The sequence below is a fragment of the Gopherus evgoodei genome, chromosome 8 (genome assembly GCF_007399415.2).
Source record: "Gopherus evgoodei ecotype Sinaloan lineage chromosome 8, rGopEvg1_v1.p, whole genome shotgun sequence".
Taxonomy (NCBI): domain Eukaryota; kingdom Metazoa; phylum Chordata; order Testudines; family Testudinidae; genus Gopherus; species Gopherus evgoodei.
Genome location: NC_044329.1, coordinates 19,284,830 through 19,301,548, shown reverse-complemented (window position 1 = coordinate 19,301,548; position 16,719 = coordinate 19,284,830).

The window sequence follows — 16,719 nt, the reverse complement described above, 5'->3', positions numbered from 1 at the left end:
TCTTCAGAGATCAGCAAGCTGAACAAATGCACTCGAGAGAGGGGGAGAAACAATAGAATTTATACTTTGGGCTCTGAGCAACAGATGTCACCAAAACAATTCCCTATCCCTCCAACCCAGGGAGCCCTGTAAGCTGTAAATTCAGCCTAAATAGATACGAAGAGAATGATGTCATTTAACCTGCTGGTCCTATACCTTTTACTTTCTTCAATAGATTTCACCCATTCCCTTCCCCAGCTCCAGAGAAAGAAAAATCCTTCTCCATAAGCACGTTAGAACTAAGCTTAATCCTGCCTCGTACAGTCAGTCAAATCAGAGTGGAGCTACACCAGGCCAGGAATGGTGCACATAGGGAATTCTGAAACTCCTCAAGGATCCCTTCATACAATTTCCATGCTATTGGTCCACAGCTGGACAAGAGGCTCAGTTGGCCTCCTCCCGCAGGGAATGAAGATGTGGTTAAACCATCAAAAATTGCTGGCTCTCCAGAGATGTGAAGGCCCTGTGATTCCCCCTGGCTCCTGCCTTCTCCGACTCTCCTTCCAAATGATATAATGCAGCAGCTAAATGACTACAGGGGAATGCAGAGATCGGATACCAAACTGCAGAGGGGCAATGCAAGTTAATGCTGATGAGAACAGCATTACCTTACCCATTCATGATCCAGAGGTTGTGGGGAGGGAAATAATGCTACAGAGCAATGCTTCTTCAGCACCCCCTCTTCCCAGAACCACAAGACTCATGTCCATGTTCTGGCTGCAGAACAATAGGGCCCCACCTCTGGAAATCCAGACCCTGCAGCGAAGATCCCTTCTTTTAAAAAAAAACGTGAAATAATAAAAAATAAATGAAACAAACCATCTGATTAGTTAAAGCAACAAAATATACACTTGATGCAGCGTTGTCCTTTATAGTCAAATGAATGCAGGCAAATGAGAGCTATAACTGATGGGTATGCTGAGCACTGATGGTATGACTAGCCCTGTGATGATGGCAGACCTCACTGGGGCTTTGCTATAAGGGCAGCTCCACCCAGGGCTATAGGTGTCTCTGGCCCTGCTCATCCTGGCTGCAGGATCCCCATGCTGACCTGTCTCTGAGCACGTCCCTCCACCCCACCCAGGTTGGCACCTTCCAGCTCAGAGGATGCTCTGCAGTCAGGAAGGGAAAAGGTCCACCTAGCAGGGGAACACAGGGACCAGATCTGGCCCACGAGGGCTGCTAGTTAAACAAGCCCCAATAAAACCCCACTTCAGGCTTTGTCATTTCTTTGTTGGGGTTTGTGTTGATGTGTTTGATTGTTTCTTGTACTGAGTTTTATACTCTTTGCCAGCAGTGATAGAATTATTCAGTTTTCCCAAGGGACAGCATGCTTTGTATCCCAGGCATAGTGAGGAGTCACCAGGGGTGGAGGCACCAGGTGTCACAAAAAAGAACCCAATATTCAACCCATGCAAGGAGAAGGGAAAAGCCACTTCAAGGAGCAACCATCAGGGAGGAGGTTTGAGTGTACTACACCTCAGGCGAGGGGCAACATTATTAATTATTATTATTATTATTACTATTATTTGTTTGCTTAAAGATTTTTCTTTTGTGTTCACCCCAGCTAAGCAACACTGCTAGACATAAAAAGAAGTAAAAACACGACCATGTGAATCAAAATGAAGTAAACAATAAAATGTCAGGCACTTTCCTTTTAAAGCTGGCTTTGGCATATTAATTAGCAAATATAAAATGAAAAGCCAAAGCCAAAGATAGAGGATAATTCATTAAAATGAAATTAACCTGAGACATAATCAATCCCAACTGGATGGCTAAGGATGGAATACAAATAAACAGTTATGTTAGCAGCAAAACTGTTCACACACTGATGTGTGTTACACTGACTTATGACTGCAGCAAATGGAATCTACAATAGCATGGGTTGCCAGAAAATAGCTCAGTAAGTGGCATTCTTGATTTGAGGTTATGACCCCAATCCTGAGCTGCATCCCAGCCATTTTTGTTGGTCCCCAAAGTGGATCCTAAACCCAGTAGATCCAATCCCTAAAGGGTCCTCTCCTATGGAGAGGAATCATCAGATAGCGAAGAGCTGACATCGCAGCTCCAGTGACAAACATCTGGCAGTAGCTGGTATAGGAGGTGTGGTGAGGATGGAGCATGTCTGGAACCCCTTTGCTCACCACTGATCTCCAGTTCCTGTAAGGATCCCTGGAGCCATTGTCAGCTGGCATACATTAGAACAGGCATCAGACTTTTCATGTTGTACCCTGCCTATTTTTAAAATCAAAATAAATGCACATTTTCGTAGACTGCATACTGTACCTGCTTCAGTCTTTTTATAGTAGTTGTGCCCAACCACAGGTAGACCCAGTACTCAGCCCAGTACTTTACTATTATTGTATTGAGCATGGTCCAAAATACGCAGGGCCAAATACTCAGTGACAGTGTTTGTGTTCCCCCAGTTTGGGGGCTATTCCCTCAGCATTGTTCAAAGCTTGCATGACAGATCCAACTCAGCATGAAGCATTGGTGGGCTGCTGATGAGAATATGGCCTGAGGTGTTTAGAACTCATAATAGGACTTAGATTCATATCTAGTGTAGGCAGGTTCTAAATGGAGTCTTTGATCTAATTAAGAGTTGGGTACAACCCCACCAAAAAACAAAAAAAGGGTTGAAGCTGGTACAACGTGCAACATCATACCTCATTAGCAAACAAGGTCACATAACACCAATGCTCCACAGCTTCCATTCTCATGAGAGATCAAAGTTCTAAGAGCTGATTCTAATTTCCATGGTCTGGGAGCTTTCTAACTCAGAGACCTATGTACCCTTCATGATCCTCCAAGACCACTGTGCAACATAGAGATGACACAGCTGTTTAGGCCCAGGTTCTGACCATCAGGGCTTGGAAATAGAGTATTCCTGGAAGCAGCAATATGGCTATGGGCCTCTCTGCCAGAACACATCAATCTGAGGTTGATGGTGTTCACAACAAGATGTAAAACACATAGACAAACAAACAGAGCTACGTGGCTATCTTTCAGATGAGACATTAAACAAATATCCCTTCTACCTCACTTGGAAGTCCAGGTGAAAATTAAAAAATTAGTCTAGTGTTCTGACCTATAAAAAAAAATTCCAGCTCCTTTTTCCCTCTAGCTTCCCTCATTAGGATTCCCATTCCAACCACAGCCTTCACTGCAGTGGGGCCAGTGCTGATTTTGACACTTGCTACGTCAGATGGGATCATTGACTCATTCTAATCCCAAATTTGTGACATTCAGCTAGTCACAGTCTGCTCTGATACCCTTAATTCCTTGTCTGTCCTCTATTGCTAAGTGAATTGTTTGCTGCGAGTGGAACTAGCAGAGCAGTCACTGAAGGTTGGTGCTTTCCTTGTCTGGAAATGTTCTCTGAGATTCATCATAGATTTGTCAAAATTTGTCTCAGGGACAGTGTCCTCTAATGTCTCAAAACTGTCTTCTGCTCATTCCCCACTTAGTTATAACAGCACAAGGTCATGTTTTTATGGCATGTTTAAATCCAGCTATGGCAACCTTATAAAACCTAAATGACTTTTTTGTATTTATACCACTCTAAGGACACACTGGCTAGGCTCTCTGCAGCTATGAGGAGTACAATGGCTTTGTTTTTAAAAAAAAGGCATTTTCAGGCTAAAAATTAGACAAATTTCGAGCAGTTTTCTTCAACCATGTTGCTAATTAATTCAGATTGTTAAATCTGACACCATCTACTTGATTTTTCATTATTTACAATGATTGTTTACATTTTTTGCATTTCTTTCAATTTGAGCCATGAAAATAGGTTGGTCAATTCAATTTCAGGTTTTAGTCTGTTTCGTTTTCTTGGTGTCTGGCACTAGCAAAATGTTCCAATGCTTTGGTTGCAAACGCAAAAGGGAATCCTTGTTTATTTGTTTTGTTTGTTTGTTTAAAAAAATTATCACTTTTTTTCAAAGCCATAATACCAATTCTATTTGTTCTAAGTACTGTATTGTAAAAATGTGTTTTTGAAGAACTAGAATTTGGGATCAAATTTGACCTGATAGTTGTCCTACAATGGTATATGGTGATTTGACATAATGATCTACCTGGTTTTCTGTTTCTCCATTCCTGCATTGAATATTGGACCAAAGTGCAGGGCTAAGCTTTAAGCCACCTTTGTACTTCCTGAATTCTGAGACTGAGAGCCTGCTCAGCCTCTGGTGTAAATTACAGCAACATAAGGCTCATTTTGTTCTGGCTGGGACAGTTCCCATTTGGCTGTCTCCACCAGCCTGGAATAGCAAGAGCAAAACACATCCTGACCATACCGTCTTCCTTCTCTTCCTGGATCCTGGCATTCCTTTACACAAGGAAGCCAGTATAGATCTATTGCAGGGACTCTATGTCAACTGTGAAACCCCTAAGCCCTGGTACTCCATTGTGAATGTTTCCACTACTTTTAGTACATGCAAGGAGGTAGCAGAGAATCATCTCCAAGGAGTAAAATACACAGACAGATGCTAAATTTCAACCTGAAGCTTCAGGAAGATTTTCAGTAGATTATCAGCATGATCAATTTCTCAGCAAGAAATTAATGTTGACATTTAATGCAGAATAAAACTAAAAACGTGTTTGCAATTACACTTTTGTGTCTATCAGATATTCACCTTGAGATGTACAGAGGTTATGCACTTAGTTTCTTATCCTGCAAGATGCTGAGAACCAAAACTCCCAGAGAAGCCAGTGATGGCTGGATACCTCTCAGAAGTAGGCCATATATTGGCATTTTTAAAATCAGTTACCCTGAATTCCTAGTAGACAGACATCCACATCACAAAATCCACCACCACAATTGGCACTGATTGGCACACTGACTGGAAATCTCAGCAGAGCGGCAAAGGATCAACTGGAGCACCTCTCTCATCCCTAGAAGTGATCCCTCCAGGTCAGTTTTGAGACATAGTGGTGAAGGAATGGGATGATGCTTTCTGCTGCCTATCCTAGATGTGTATAGTAGATAAATAGAGGATGTTTATCAGGGCTATCAATTTCACCCATTCCTTGAGCTTTAAAATCCCTCTGGTAGTTTTAGAATAATCTAAGCCTTCAACTTCTTTTAGCTAAAAGATGAACATGTTGAATGTCTCAGAGTGGATTGGTGGGGGATAAGAGATGGGAGAGGGAACATATAAAGGGGCTGGGTCTTTTCTGAGCTATTGTATATTATGGGATCTCAGTATAGGCCATATTTAAAGGTTCAGTGGACATTCTAGGCTGATTCCTATTTTTCATGCCTTTAAACTTACCAAAAGTAGATCTTTGAGGCTGAAATTTCACATGCTTATTTTCAGCCCAAAGGTGAATTTGATGCTTTAGTGTTTCTCAGCAGTAAAAATTTTACTTTTTTTTCTTAAGTGTTACTATTTTTTTATTTACTTACATGACTCTATAATTATTTGCTTTTGAAAGTTCAGACCTGTCATCTTCAATGAGGGGAAGTCAATATGACATGCTGAGAAACATTTGGTTTGGAGCGAAGAAAGTTGTTGTTAACGTTTGAATTCCTTAGCTGATTTAGGTGCGTCAACTCTGATCATTCCTGATGTGGAACCTTCTAATATTCACTAGTGCCTGCTCATCTTACAATGTTTCTTGACAGTCCCATGCTCTGTAAGAGCTATAACCTAAGAATAGTACTAGGAGCCAGCAACTGCTGACACTGACTCCCAGTTTGGCCTTGGACATGTCAAACCTCTCTTTTTCACTTTCCTTGTCTGTAAAATGGTGATTGAAATACTTCAAACTGCCACACAAAGATGTTTAGTCACTCAGACACTATGGTGGTGGGAACCAACAAGATGCTTCTAAAGAGGGAGTGTTAAATAGGGAGGTAGTGTAGTCTAGCACAGAGGTTCTCAACCTTTTTCTTGCTGAGGCCCCACCCCAATATGCTATGAAAACTCCACGGCCCATCTGTGCCCCAACAGGTTTTCTGCATATAAAAGCCAAGGCTGGTGTTAGGGGGTAGCAAGCAGGGCAATTGCCTGGGGCCCCCACGAAGCTATGTTGCTCAGGCTTTGGCTTCAGCCCTGGCTGGTGAGGCTCAGGGCCCTGGCCTTCAGCCCCATGCAATGGGGTTTTGGCTTTCTGCCCTGGGCCCCAGAAATTCTAATGTTGGCCCTGTTTGGCGGACCCCCTGAAACCTATTCGCGGCCCCCTAGGGGGCCCCAGATCCCCTGTTTCTAGCAGACAAAGAACTGGACTAGAGCTAAGTTCTATTCCTGACTCTGCCACTATGATGCTGGACAAGTCATGTCACCTATCTGTACCTCAGTTTCCCCCCTGTAAAAGGGGGGAAATTATGTTGAGACTCTTTGTAAAGGACTTTAAGATCTACTGATGACAAGCATTACATAAGAACTAGGTATTATTGAGATGAATTAATATTTTACTGCTTTTTGAAGATTAAAAAGGTGCCTTATATAATTCTCATTATGAAAGGCGAATGATGCTTTTTGGCCAGGAAGTCATTCAGATCTACTGAATGGTGATCCTTGAAGCATATATATGTTCTAAAGTGCTGGACATCTTACTCAGGAAGACCGCTGCTCAAACTTCATTTTGATACTGAAGATGTATATGTGCATCCTGGGATGAATAAATTATAGGAGTCATAATAAATTTTGGAAATCAGAGGGCAGTGTCTGGATGCTTCAGAACAAATTGTGTAAACAGACTTCACCTTCATGATTTTTAGAATTAAATTAGAGTGAGCCTGGTGAATTAATTGGATGGCTGGCAATCTAATGCTCTAGGCTTTCTGGTTATCTCTGATAGCAGCAGCCGCTGACTCCTGAGGGTTGTAACCTTATCAGAGCTTGTAATTTAAGTAAGATAGGGCCTGATGAATACTTGGAAGGGAGACCTCCAAGGAATAAAAGGAGTCTATGACCCATGCTACAGCCACTATTTATGCCACTGAAGAGTTCTTGTTACAATTCTACACACGCCCAACCTCCTTTTATTTTTTTTTTCTTATTCAGGAGTCTTTGGTATCTTGGAGAAGGATCAGGTCAGCCATTTTGAAGAGGAGATGGGCAGATCTTTGTTGTTCCTTTTTATCTGTGTGCAAACTGTGCTGCTCCTGAACTTTAAAATCAAAATAAATGCACATTAGCATAATATTTCCTACTTTGTGTATCTTCCTTGGTAGACTAATAAAACTAATTTTTTATTTGAATTCACTAGCAGCAATCTACAAGTGACCATTTTTGTCTTCACTTTGCACTCATAGGAAAATAGGGACCATGAGTTACTGATTAGGTGTCAACTTTTCAGCTGGCCTGCAAACATGCATCCATTGAATAGTAAAGTGCATCTATTTGTGCCCACAACACACACATTAGAGCTGTTTGAAAAATGGAATTATCCTTTAGAGGAGAAATTTTGACATTTCAAAATTACTTTCCATTTGAAATCTAGGCAAAACATCAAAATATCAAATATCAAAAAAACCGTGAAAAGTTTCAAATCAGACCAAAATGGAAATTTTTAACATTTCCAATTGAAATAAAATATTCTGGTACATTGAAATGAAATTTATCATTTTAAATAGACATTTTCAAATGAAAAATAAATGTTTCATTTCAAAATGTCAATTTGAAATGAAATTTTTCATTTAGGGCATGTTTACGTTACGCGCTGGATCGACGGGCAGCGATCAATCCAACGAGGGTCAATTTATTGTGTCTAATCTAGACGCAATAAGTCGACCACTGAGCACTCTCCTGTTGACTCCAGTACTCCACCAGGGTGAGAGGTGCAAGCGGAGTCTATGGGAGAGCATCAGTCATTGACTTACCACAGTGAAGACACCACGGTAAGTAGATCTAAGTATGTCGACTTCAGCTACGTTATTCATGTAGCTGAAGTTGCATACGTTAGATTGATTCCAGCCCCCGCCCCCCGCAGTGTAGACCAGGCCTTAGATTCTCCTGATTTGGACAGAGTGGGAGGTAAAAGAGCATCAAAATCAACATTTTCCTGAAGAAAATTCCAATTTTGATGAAACCATATTTTCTGACAGGAAAGCGTTGTGGTAAAGAAAAATTCAAACAACTCTATCCCAAACTATCCTGATGGCCTCTTATTTAATTCTACTGCCTTTCCCAAACTCAAATGAGTAAGAATACTCTGGGCAATTTCCCTCTGCCTCGCCACCCCCAGGCACCTTCTAACCCCCAGAATGAATCAGACTCTACAAACAGTCTCTTATAGTTTTTTGTCTGCCCACTCACAGATGGTTCCTGGCTCAGCTTCAGCCACCTTGAACTTTTACTTTCTGTGCATTGCTACAGGAAAAAGAACAAAATGGCTATCTGTCAACTATAGAAAAAGCTCCAAGCAGGGACCAGAGTAACCCTTAAAGGAAATACTGATGAATGGGGTTCCCACATTGCATTTTAACATGTTATTTTCAAGGATGTCCATAAATGGAGCAAATTGTGGAGCTCGAAACAGTATTTATTGTGAAAAATTAAAAATTAAATTAAAATTTCAAATATATATATATTAGCTCACTTAGCTATTGATTTTGGTTATTTTTTACTATTTGTAAGTGAGAGTCTCTTAACTTTATCTTTGTATCTCCTTCTTTAGGTACATATTCTGATATCCTCAGCAGTATACAAATGGAGCTTGCGGAAACTATCCCCAAATACTCAGGATACCCTAACTATAGAAGAACTCTCATCAGAACTTTAATCTATGCTACCATGATGTAACCACCAAAGGAGCTGGAAGGCAAGTTATATATCTAAAACATGCAGCTTGAGCAGTGAGGTCCTCTCTTACTGATTTATTCATTCCCGCTTGTTCTGTGCCTGCTGCAGGACTTCTCAGAGGTCTTTGGTGGCATTTTGGCAGCGAGGGCCCCTTCAGTGCTGATGAAGACATGGAGTGACTGAAAGGTCCCCCGCCACCAAAATGCCGCTGAAGACCCGGACCGCTGCCGGGTGAGTACAAGTGCTGCCCACAGCTCCCCTGCTTTGCCCCAGGCCCCCTGAATCCTCTGGGCAGCCCTGGCCTGCTGAGTCCTTTCCTTAGTGAAAATGTTCCAACCAGAAAGCAAAAAATATATATATACACCTTTTTGCAATTTTCCTTGTGCTTGTGTGCTTCCTCCTACAAGAGTTCAGTACCTCCCTTGGAAGTCCACCCTTAGTTTAAGCAACACTTTCTCATTATTGAATTCTCTTATTGAAAAGCATATGGTACGGGGATGATTTATTGGCAATTCCCATGCATGTGTTTTAGTGCTTTTTAATCATATTCTGGAATGATTATGACTCAAAAGCCAATGGGCAGCTTTAATGTGTCCTAAACAATTTCAGCGAACACATACAGTACACATGAAGCAGCTCCTGGCTTCAGACTGGGGGTGGGGGGCGGTTGTCAACTTCAGCCCCGCTCACAGCTTCAGCCCGAGGTAGGGAAACGCCAGCACTCAGGATACCAGGTTTCATCTGCGGGGCCCCGTGGTCCTCCTGAAAGGGCTTATGGACCTCCAGGGGGCCGCAGGTCCCCGGTTGAGAACAGCTGGTATAGACTTTTCTCAGGTGAATAATCCCATTGACTTCAATGGAAATAATTGCATGAGTAAGGTCTGCAAGAAAAGGCCTCAATGTAGGGCATACATGTTCTCAAAAAGGGAATTTCAGTACAACCAGAAGTAAGAAAATCATTACTGTGCCTTGCATAGAAAACAATTGTGAGGTGATTTCTAAATAAAAATGCTTTCTTTAAGATTGCTGTAAGCCAGTGGAAAGACTCGGCGGAAAACCATTTGCAATCAGCAATGTCTGGTCCTCAAAGAATAATGGAACATATATATTGCCATACCAGATGAGACCAGTGATCCATCTAGTCTGTGGTACTGTGAGTGGGCTGAGTTTCCTAGATGAAGAGTCTGGATGGGGCGCTGGGAAGCTCTTGTTGTTATGCACAACCAGCTGGAACCAGACTCAGAAGAAAGCAGATCCCTTTCAAGCACCTTAAGCCACTGAGTGATCACTGAATACCATATGATACTAAGAATAAAAGGGATACATGAAAATTTTTAAGGACTGAAAAAGTTAAAAAAAGGGCCAGATACATTTCAACGTCAAATGAACAGTGACACTGAGGAAGCTGTTACGTCTTGTTGCATATACCAAAAATGCAGGCCAACTCAAGCAAAAGTGCCCATGTTGGTGGCATAGGAGAAAATAGCCCTCTGTAGCAAAGTAGGCATAGATTTGTTCATGCTGTCTGGAATAAACTATGTACTTGTCCTAGATTGTTGTTCTTACTTCCCTGAAATAGCCTTACTAGAAGATACTACAGCTAAATAGGTGATTGTGCATACCAAATCAATTTTTGCTAGTGATGGTATACCTGACATCGGAATATTTGGCAATGGGCCACAGTTTAAGAGGCATAAGTTTAAGCAATTTGCAGTGAAGTACAGATTTAGACATGTAACCACTAGTTCCCATTATCTGCAATCCAATGGGTTGGTGGAAAACAGTGTCAAAACACTTAAGTACCTACTGAAAATGGCTGGGAAGTCAGACTCTGATGTGTATTTAGCACTGTTAAGTACAGAATGGCATCAATGAAGCACAGTTTGTCACCTGCTGACATTTTGTTCATCAGAAAACAGAATGCCTGCACTATTACAAATGGATGTCTGAGGCCATGTCTACATCTAAAATTTTGCAGCGCTGGTTGTTACAGCTGTATTAGTACAGCTGTATAGGGCCAGCGCTGCAGAGTGGCCACACTTACAGCTGCAAGTGGTGTTAGATGTGGCCACACTGCAGCGCTGTTGGGCGGCTTCAAGGGGGGTTCCGGGAGGAGAGAGCAAACCGGGAAAGGAAACCAGCTTCGCCGCGGTTTGCTCTCTCGGTCCCGGAGCCACCCAGCAAACCGCAGGGAAGGAGACCTGCTTGCTCGGGGTTCCGGGACCGAGAGAGCAAACCGGGAACGCCGCGGTTTGCTATATCGGTCCCGGAGCCAGCCAGCAAACCGCAGGGAAGGAGAACTGCTTGCTCGGGGTTCCGGGACCGAGAGAGCAAACCGGGAACGCCGCGGTTTGCTCTCTCGGTCCCGGAGCCAGCCAGCAAACCGCAGGGAAGGAGACCTGCTTGCTCGGGGTTCCGGGACCGAGAGAGCAAACCGGGAACGCCGCGGTTTGCTCTCTCGGTCCCGGAGCCAGCCAGCAAACCGCAGGGAAGGAGACCTGCTTGCTCGGGGTTCCGGGACCGAGAGAGCAAACCGGGAACGCCGCGGTTTGCTCTCTCGGTCCCGGAGCCAGCCAGCAAACCGCAGGGAAGGAGACCTGCTTGCTCGGGGTTCCGGGACCGAGAGAGCAAACCGCGGCGAAGCTGGTTTCCTTTCCCGGTTTGCTCTCTCGGTCCCGGAACCCCGAGCAAGCAGGTCTCCTTCCCTGCGGTTTGCTGGCTGGCTCCGGGACCGAGAGAACAAACCGGGAAAGGAAACCAGCTTGATTACCAGAGGCTTCCTCCTTCCACGGAGGTCAAGAAAAGCGCTGGTAACTGTCTACATTGGATTACCAGCGCTGGATCACCAGCGCTGGATCCTCTACACCCGAGACAAAACGGGAGTACGGCCAGCGCTGCAAACAGGGAGTTGCAGCGCTGGTGGTGCCCTGCAGATGTGTACACCTTCAAAGTTGCAGCGCTGTAACTCCCTCACCAGCGCTGCAACTTTCTGATGTAGACAAGCCCTCAGTCACTGAGGACTTGCAGATTTGTAGAGACAGATAAAGCGAAACAAGAAACTCATCTGATTTGGGGGCCCAGGAGCTACCACCATTGCATGAAAATCTCTGTGATGGGACACAACGGCACTGTGTCACAAAAGTTTGATCTGTGGTCATATGAGGTTGTCACCTCTGATGGACATGAACTACTGAGGAACAAGCGACAATACCATCTCCAAATCCCAGAAGGGATGGAGATAAAGGGGCACTGAGTCTACCATTTTGCCTCAGAGGGTTTCAGACAGGCAACAACCAGCGCAGATTTGAGACAATAGAGCACCAGGACCTGGAACAAGAGGACTTGCCTCCTCCTCACAGCCACAGTGCCGATGTTCTAGGGGAGCCCTGTGGGTCCACATGAAAGCACAGGGCACTTCAGAGACTAATTGAACATCGTTAGTAAGTGATAGTTAGTAGTTTGGTTATAAGTGTTTGTCGTTGTGTGTTCTAATAGTCTTGTTTTTAAGTGTTATTTGTATTAAGTTTTGTGTTGAAAGGGAAGACGTGATATTGGGAACTGTGCTTTTAAGGCCTTTGCTATAGAGATAAAGATCTTGTCTGGCAGGTGTAACTCAGCAGCATCCAGAGAGAGGAAGAATTGTATCACTCACCAGAGAATCACCCCCAACCCTCCCTTGACCTGAATGTTAATGGATTGCTCCTAGGAGCCTCTGTGATTCTTTCTGGCAAATCTCTGAAAAGGGACAAACCAGTATAGAGCACTAGACCATAGCACTCACCTTTGAGAAGAGTCAGCAGCTCAGCACTTTCGAATGCCATCCACATCTCTTTTGAGAGGTAAGCACATTTCATTTCCCATCTGCTGCATATCTACTTTTCACAAAGATCAGAAAAACCTGACGTATCCCAGGCTTTGCCGTTAACCTGTTTCAATATGTTGCATATGACACCGTGCCGCTGATAACCTAGTCCTGCAGTGCCCCTTACAGGACATGTATGTTAATAGTGAGCAATAATGTAATATGCAGCAGATATACACTTAGATTTTCTCAAGTGAAGTGTCAATAATAAACTAGCAAGATGAAATGGCTCTCTTGATCCCCATCCATGATATAAATACACTTAACATACCTGTGATTATTAATACAATAAAGAATATAGTATTGGGGGAGGAGGTTGTTATTTTTTTTGTTTTTTTTTTGAGGGTAGAGCTGTGTAAAAGCAGAGATCTTCGGTATTTTAAGGAGTGAAGGGAAGATTCCGATAGTCAAGAAACTCATTCTGTAACAATACAAAGAAGGCTACATTCATCCCTGGTGTAACTCCACAGAAGTCAATTGGCTCAATTCACATCTGATTTCCTCAGGGACCTCATTGGTAGCAAGTCTTTGTGGGGTGAGGGGACTGCAAGTTTTATGCTACCTGGAGTGGGATTATCCTAATTAAATAAATACCAGTTGCAGCCTCCAACTGTGAGGTCCTTGTATTATTATTTATTTGTATTTTCTCTTTGTGGGTGCAAATACTAAGAGTATAATAAATATACAGTTGCTTCTGGTACAGTTAGTGATGCCACACCCCTTCTAGAAGGTATTGCTTAGGCTGGGGAAAGACCCAGAATTAGAGCTGGTCTACAGATGGAGGGAGGGATTTCAATGAAAATGGAAAAAATGCTTTTGTAAAAATTTTATGCAGAAAATTTTGAGTTTTTACTGTAAAACAAAAATTTTTGGTCAAAAACTAGAAAAGTTCAATGTGACACTAAGCGAGACAGGGTGAAGCAACCAGCAGACTGGGAGACCTGGAAGCAACCCTTAGGAACATATTAGAAGAGTATTGAAATGGTAAACAGAATACATCCTTAGTGAAGGGAGAGAATAACCCTACTGAGAAGAGTACAAATCTGCAGACCATAACTTTACATCTTTGTAATTTAATAATGCATACATACTAGGTGGACAAAATCCTTCTGAAAATCATATGACCAGAGCTGGACAAATAGTAAAGACAAGGATTTATCTATATCTATATATATGTTTATATTAGAGCTGTCAAGTGATTTAAAAAATTATTTGTAATTGCGCAATTAAAAAAATTAATCACACTGTTAAACAGTAATAGCATACCATTTATTTACATATTTGTGGATGTTTTCTACATTTTCAAATATATTGATTTCAATTACAGCACAGAATACTAAGGGTACAGTGCTCACTTTATATTTATTTTTATTAAAAATATTTGCACTGTAAAAAAAAAAGAAATAGTATATTTCTATTCACCTAATACAAGTACTGTAGTGCAATCTCTTTATCATGAAAGTTGAACTTACGAATGTAGAATTATGTACAAAAAATAACTATTCAAAAATAAAACATTGTAAAACTTTAGAACCTACAAGTCTACTCAGTCCTACATCAGCCAATTGCTCAGACAAACAAGTTTGGTTACAATTTGCAGGAGATAATGCTGCCTGCTTCTTGTTTACAATGTCACCTGAAAGAGAGAACAGGCGTTCGTTCGCATGGCACTGTTGTAGCCAGCATCACAAGATATTTATATGCCAGATGCGCTAAAGATTCCTATGTCCCTTCATGCTTCAACCACCATTCCAGAATACATGCATCCATGCTGATGGCGGGTTCGGCTTGATAATGATCCAAAGCAAAGCCGACTGATCATTATTCATCTGAGTAAGATGCCACCAGCAGAAGGCTGATTTTCTTTTTTGGTGGTTCAGGTTCTGTAGTTTCTGCATTTGAGTGTTGCTCTTTTAAGACATCTGAAAGCATTCTCGAGTTGCAGGTGACATTGTAAATAAGAAGCAGCCAGCAGTATCTCCTGTAAATGTAAACAAACTTGTCTTAGCAATCGGCCAAACAAGAAGCAGGACTGAGTAGACCTGTAGGCTCTAAAGTTTTACATTGTTTTGTTTTTGAGTGCAATTATGTAATAAAAAAATCTACATTTATAAGTTACACTTTCACAATAAAGAGATTGCACTATAGTACTTGTATGAGGTGAACTGAAAAATACTATTTCTTTTGTTTATCATTTTTACAGTGCACATATTTGTAATAAAAAATAATATGAAGTGAGCACTGCACACTTTATATTCTGTGTTGTAATAGAAATCAATATATTTGAAAATGTAGAAAAACATCCAAAATATTTAATAAATTTCAATTGGTATTCTATTGTTTAACAGTATGATTAATCACAATTAATTTTTTTATCGCAGTTAATTTTTTTGAGTTAATTGCGTGAGTTAACTGATTAATCAACAGCCCTATATATAGAACAATAAAAGGAGGGGAGACAGGGCGTATGTGAAGATACTTGTGCTATTTCTTTAAAACTACACCAGGATGCAAGACAATTTGTCTCTTTTCCATTATGGTCATCATGAAACAGAGGGCAGGGAAGAGCAGGAGCAGCACAACTGAGTATCTCTCCTACCTTTCAATAATCTCATGAACAATCCAGTCCTTAATTTAAAAATAAAAGCTATGATATGCTATAGGTCAAATGTTAAGCATCATAATTACTAAAGATCAAGAAAATGCTTGTGATCAAAGAGCCAACTAATTCGTACATGATCATGTCAAACATTGGCATTTTTGTTTTTAGAAGAAGCCACTGTGCAAAAATGTCTCCAGTGATGTTGAGTTGTTTTCACTTACATTTTAGGACCAGGCATTGAGAGTAAATTTCTTTCCTGTCATGGGTTCTTTCCTTGTGCTTTCCTGTGAGCGTTTCCCCGTTGCTCTTTTTGTCTGCAATATTTATAGAAGTAAATTAAAAAGTCCACCTTTATTGTTAGGATTGACCTTTGAACCACCCATTTTTTGCCTCTGAAGTTTTCATGAAATTGATTGATGTTCCAATTTGCTCATCATCCAGATGAAGTATCTCGTTACAGACGTGACCAGTAATACTGTTAAGTGTTATGTCAGCTTTTTCATTATACACTTAGCTTCATGATATGACCCAGAATAGCATTGGTCCCACCTAAAAGAGATCACTATTCTGTGTCAGCAACTCCCTTCAGGCCTGACAAACTCACTACACTCAACACACTGCTTTCATAGTACTTATCCCAAATGTATCTTGTAAGGTTGCAAATGAAAGCGGATGTCACACTGGTCATTAATATCATTATGAACTGTTTGTACTGACATTTTATATATATATATATATATATACACACATACTGAAATCATGCTTTAAAGTCTGTAACAAGGCAGAGTGGACCAACAAATCTTCTGCCAGACAAAATCATGTCTATTTACCTATCTCTGTATCCAAAGTAAATAAAACATTGTAAAGCCAACACAATGGAAATCCTGTCTGCATGTGAAGTCAACAACAAAAAATAGGGGGGAGGACATCTGAAACCAATGTGGGAAGTACACTAGAGAATAAGCAACAGGGGAGAAGAATCTTATCTGGGAGTGAACTTTAAGAAGGTCATCAAAAAGGCATTACTAGACTATTAGAGGAAGAAAAAAGGATCCCTTTCATATCCTTCACTAAAGAAAGCAAAACAGAGGGGTTTTTTTGAGTTCATGAAAATTGCATCCTGGCCACGTGGGCTTGTAATGCTGGAATATTGTTTTAGGTGAGAAATTGCTTTGGACAAGGGCTTTAGCATGTTACAGTTAAGTTTAGACTCTAAGAAGCATATTATCCCTTGTGTTTTACATGTAACCTGTTGTTCTTATTATCCTTGCTTACAATCTCTTACATTTTAATCTTTGTAATGTGATGAAGTCACACCCGACAATTCTGGAAGAGTGGTTCTGTTGGGTTCCAGAGGTGGATGGGCACAGGCCTGCCCACAGCTAAATGCCCCTCCCTCGGTCTCGGGGAGGAGCCACTGAGCCCGGGACTCAAATAAGTAAGGGGGACAACAGAAGAAAAAC